This window comes from Capra hircus, unplaced genomic scaffold, assembly GCF_001704415.2.
Source record: "Capra hircus breed San Clemente unplaced genomic scaffold, ASM170441v1, whole genome shotgun sequence".
Classification (NCBI taxonomy): Eukaryota; Metazoa; Chordata; class Mammalia; order Artiodactyla; family Bovidae; genus Capra; species Capra hircus.
Window position 1 is genome coordinate 22,082 of NW_017189617.1, and position 6,311 is coordinate 28,392.

Here is a 6,311-nt window from a genome sequence, read left to right on the forward strand (position 1 = left end):
ATAAAACACATTGACTCTCAACTACAAAGAGAATAAAATTCAAACATGAAAAATGCTGATCTTTGCTTCAATCATATGTACCTATCCACTCTCTTTTCCACTTTCTTCCTCTACTTTCATGCTTTAATAGCACCAAAATATTTGTGATTGCTTTCATAAAACATGGTATTCCTCATCTCTGCGCTATGATCATAGTTCTAGCTGTCTCCAGAAAGCTATACCTACATTTCTCCTCTAGATAATTTTTACTCATCCTTCAAGTTGCAATTCAGATGTTATTTTCTCCAGGATATTAAATTGTACTAAGAAGCCTGCCTCAATGTCCCATATCACACCATGCCTCTATCACTGTATTTTATTTGCTATACTGAAATTATTTTTGGTCTTTACAGTCTTCACATTATATAGTGAGCCCCTTCAGGGGAATTCCTTTATTCTTAGCATTGTGGCTGGAAAATAGCAATTTTTTTATCAATATTTATTGAAGTAAATAGTTAAATGACTCCCTTCTCCAGATTTACACTCTACCATCACCTTCAATATACACTATATTCTACTCTTCATTAACTATGTTCTCTTTTCTAGACTTGGAATATAGATTATCACAAGCTTCTGGAGCAAAAATTCACAAGCAGAAAACTTTCCTGGGGCAAGTACAGGGTATGAAAACTTAAACTTCAATTGACAAATTCCTAGAGGATCAGTGTGAACATGTCTAAAATTTTAAAACTCCGGAAGGGAAGTTACAAAGGGTTCCCATGCTTTAATTCTAGAAGGTATACCAGGTTCTCACAGTGAATATAGAAGAAGAGTGAAATTCCTTTTGTGTTTTTTTACAGTGGGGAAGGGAACAATAATCATTTTGAAATACACCAGAGCATTCTGTTATTTTAAACAAAACCTGCCCTCAGGATAAACTATTCTACCAAAGCCTAAGCTATTAGGAGCCCAGCTGACCTCGGAGGAGCTCAGGTCCTCTCTAGCCTTACACACACACTCACACACACACAAACACACACAAAGTCTTCAACTTCTGTCCATGCTAGTTATCCTGTCCCACCTAAGAAGGCGAGAAACTGAGAAGTATTTGTGAGATGCATAGCCCTGAGACACAGGCTCACTGAAAGACCTAATCATAGATTTAAAGACTGCTTCCCCCGCCCTATACCTTACCACTCTACCACCAAAAACCCATTTGCCACAATGCCTTAACCCTAGTATATCATATCTGGCTTTCAACAAACTAAAACACATACTAAAAGGCCACAAACACAGTTTGAAAAGAGAGAACAGGCATCAGAACCAAGCTCAGATGTGGCAGGGATGTTGGAATTATCAGACTGAAAACTATTACCATTATTTTGATAAGGAGACTAAAGAAAAACAGTAGACAACAATGCAAATACAGATAAACAGTGTAAGCAGAAGGATCAAAATTCAAAGAAACAGTCAAAACTATAGAGACAAAAAATAGAAATGAAATATGCCTTTAGTGGGCTAATTAATAATGGGCATAGTTGAGGGAAAAAAATCTCTTAATTTGGCAGACATTTTTTGCTGCAGAAACTTCTAAAACTAAAAAGCAAAGGCACAAAGACTGAAAAAAAATGGAATAGATTGTCCAGGAAATGTAAGACAAACACAAAAAATATATCACATATATAACAGGAATAAAAGAAAGATAATATAGAAAATAACAGGTTTTTAAAAAAATAATGAAGAATGAATAAATAAGAATAGTGAATGAGCATCAATGTCACACATTTATTCAAAAATCCATGAAGCCCAGAGAATACCAAGGAGGATTCATGCTAAAAAACCTACAACCAGGCATAGACTATTCAAAATTCAGAAAATGAAATATAAAGAAAAATCTAGAAAGAAACCAGAGGAATAAAACATCTTACCTATATAGCAGCAAATTTTTTTTCTTTAAAGTGTAGAGAAAAATACCTAAAGTGTTGAGAGGAAACACATACATGAACCAAAAATTCTGTATTTTGCAACATTATTCTTGAAAAGTGAAGAAGAAATAATTTCTTGCACAAGTAAAAATTGAGAGAATCTATTGTTTGTACACATGTTTTGCAAGAAATCTTCTTTTTCATTTTTTGTAATATAAATGTATTTATTTTAATTGGAGGCTAAATACTTCAGAGAGAATAAAATGATATATGTCAGAAACTTGGATTTATATAAAGAAAGAAAGGAAACTGGAGAAGGAATAGAGGAAAATCTTTTTTCTTATTCTTACTCGGTCTAATGGATAATAGCTTGTGCAAAATAATAACAATGAAAACATATTCAGCTTTCTATGCTTATGTGTATTTATATATTTACATACATTTATGCATAAATAAATGAATAATAACAATGTTGCAGAAAATGGGGACAGAATTAGGATTTTTTTAAGTGAAAAAAAAAGTACAACTTATATGTTGTAAAAGAAAGTAAATAGAATTACACAAAATTTTCAATTAAAACTCACAAAAAGCAGAGAAAGCATGAAAAATAAAAATAAAGAACAAAGGGAACAAACAGAAAATAATATTAAACATGGTAAATATTGATAAAGATATGTCAATAATCATTTTAATGTTAAGGGTCTAACACACTAATTAAAAAACAGACTGTGAGAGTGGGCTACAAAGAAGACCCAGATATATGCATCTACAGAAATATGCATCTAAAAACAGAGCATCAAAATATGCAGAAAAAAAAAGCTGATAAAACTTCAAGGAGAAGTAGAAAAATTCACTGTTGTAGTTAAAGACTTCAGTGGTCCTCTAACAGATATGAACTGATCCAGAAAGCTGAAACTCAGTAGGAACATAGTTGATTTACACAGTAGCATCGATCAACTGAATATAATTATCATCTATAGACTGGTTTTAGAAAACGCAGAGGAACCAGAGATCAAATTGCCAACATCCACTGGATCATGGAAAAAGCAAAAGAATTCCAGATAAACATCTATTTCTGCTTTATTGACTATATCAAAAAGTACAACCAAAGCCTTTGACTGTGTGGATCACAATAAACTGTGGAAAATTCTGAAAGAGATGGGAATACCAGACCACATGACCTGCCTCTTGAGAAATCTGTATGCAGGTCAGGAAGCAGCAGTTAGAACCGGACATGGAAGGACAGACTGGTCCCAAATAGGAAAAGGAGTACGTCAAGGCTGTATATTGTCACCCTGCTTATTTAACTTATATGCAGAGTACATCATGAGAAATGCTGGACTGGAAGAAACACAAGCTGGAATCAAGATTGCTGGAAGAAATATCAATAACCTCAGATATGCAGATGACACCATCCTTATGGCACAAAGTGAAGAGGAACTAAAAAGTCTCTTGATGAAAGTGAAAGTGGAGAGGGAAAAGTTGGCTTAAAGCTCAACATTCAGAAAACGAAGAGCATGGCATCCAGTCCCATCACTTCATGGGAAATAGATGGGAAACAGTAGAAATAGTGCCAGACTTTATTTTGGGGGGCTCCAAAATCACTGCAGATGGAGACTGCAGCCATGAAATTAAAAGACGCTTACTTCTTGGAAGAAAAGTTATGACCAACCTAGATAGTATATTCAAAAGCAGAGACATTACTTTGCCGACTAAGGTCCCTCTAGTCAAGGCTATTGTTTTTCCTGTGGTCATGTATGGATGTGAGAGCTGGACTGTGAAGAAGGCTGAGCACTGAAGAATTGATGCTTTTGAACTGTGGTGTTAGAGAAGACTCTTGAGAATCCCTTGGACTTCAAGGAGATCCAACAAGTCCATTCTGAAGGAGATCAGCCCTGGGTTTTCTTTGGAAGGAATGATGCTAAAGCTGAAACTCCAGTCCTTTGGCCACCTCATGCGAAGAGTTGACTCATTGGAAAAGACTCTAATGCTGGGAGGGATTGGGGGCAGGAGGAGAAGGGGACGACCGTGGATGAGATGGCTGGATGGCATCACTGACTCGATGGACGTGAGTCTGAGTGAACTCCAGGAGTATGGTGATGGACAGGGAGGCCTGGCGTGCTGCGATTCGTGGGGTCACAAAGAGTCGGACATGACTGAGTGATTGAACTGAACTGATAGACTGTTACACCCAACATCAGCAGAATAAACTTTCATCTCAAACTCACATGAGACAATTGCTAGAGGAACTTTTCTAGGTGATAAACAGTAGAGGAAAAAATAAGAGGAAGGGAAGAAAAAACACCTATAAAAACAAATTAAGAAAATGACAATAGGAATGTACATATCGATAATTACCTTAAATGTGAATGGACTAAATGCTCCAAATGGAAAAACACAGACTGCTTGAATGGATACAAAGCCAAGACCCATATATATGCTGTGTACAAGAGAACCACTTCTGACCTTGGAATACATACAGACAAAAAGAAAGGGGAAGAAAAAGAGACCACACAAATGGAAATAAAAAGAAAGTTGGAATAGCAATACTCATATTAAACAAAATAGACATTAAAACAAACACTTTCATGAGAGACTAGGAAGGACATTACATAATGATCAAAGTTTCAATCCAAGAAGATATATTAACAATTGCTAATAAAAAATACACAACTATTTTTAAAATACAAAATTTTTATCTTTCATTTTTATTCATACTTTTACAAATACAAAATCATTTTTACACAATAAAAATAATTAATAAAAATTTAGAAAACATTGGAGCACCTCAATATGTAAAGCAAATATTAACAACCATAAATGTAGAAATCAATAGTAATGCGATGACAATGGGGAACTTTAACACCCACATTCATCAATGGATGCATCGTCCAGATGGAAAATTAACAAGAAAGCATAAGCTTTAAATGACACATTAGGTAAGATAGGCAATTGATATAAAACATTCCATTTCTAAGCAACTGAATATGCTTTTTCAAGTGCACATGGAACATTCTCCAAGACAGATAACATTTGAGTCACAAATCAAGCTTCAATAAATTTAGAAAATTGAAATTATATCAAGCACCTTTTCCAAACACAATTTCAATGAGATTAGAAATCAATCAAAGGAAAAAAAAAAAGCTGTAAAAATCACAAACACATGGAGGTTAAAAAATATCCTACTAAATAACCAATGGATGACTGAAGAAATCAAAGAGGAAGTAAAAAATACCTAGTAACAAATGACAACAAAAACAAGACGATGCAAAATGCACGAGATATGGCATAAGCAGTTCTAAGAGGGAAGTTTGTAGTAATACAATCCTACTTCAAGAAAGAAGAAAACTCTCAAAAACACAACCTAACCTTACAACTAAAAGCATTTAGAGAAAGAAGAAAAACATGTGAATTCTGAAAAACATTTAGACAGAGCTAACACTTATCACCCTGAAGCTATTGCAAACATTTCAGATGAAGGAAAACTTAATGCATTCTATCATCATCTCCTTGTTACCAAAACCAGACAATGACATCATAAAAAAAGAAAAGTACAGGACAATATCACTGATGAACATAGATGCAAAAATCCTCAACAAAATACTGGCAAACAGAATCCAACAGCACATTAAAACCATCAGACACCATGATCAAGTGAGTTTTATCCCAATGATGCAAGGATTCTTCAATATATACAAATCAATCAATGTGGTACACCACATTGACAAATTGAAGAATAAAAATCATACGATCATCTCAATAGATACAGAAATCTTTTGACAAAATTCAGCACATATTTATGACAAAAACTCCAAAAGGTAGGCATAGATGGAACCTACCTTAACATAATAAAGGCCATATACAACAAGTGTACAGCAAACATCATTCTCAGTGGTGCAAAACTGAAAATATTTCCCTTAAAATAAGGAACAAAATAAAGATATGAACTCTCGCTACTATTATTCAGCATGATTTTAGGAAATCCTAGGCATGACCAAGAAGAAAAAGAAATGAAAGGAACTTAAATTGGAAAAGAAGAAGCAAAACTCTCACTGTTCACAGATGACACTGTATATATAGAAAATTGTAGAAGTCACCAGAAAACTACTAAAGGTTATCAATGAATTTGGTAAAGTTTTAGGATACAATATTAGTACACAGAAATCTCCTGCATTCCTCTACACTAACAATGAAAAATCAGAAAGGGTAATTAAAGACACAATCCCATTTACCATCACAACAATAATAATAAAATAGCTAGGAATAAACCTACCTAAGGAGACAAAAGACCTATACTCACTTTCACTTTCAAGGAGACAAAAGACCTGTACTCAGAAAACTATAAGATACTGATGAAAGAAATCAATGATGAGACAAAGAGATGGAAAGACATACAACCTTCTTTTA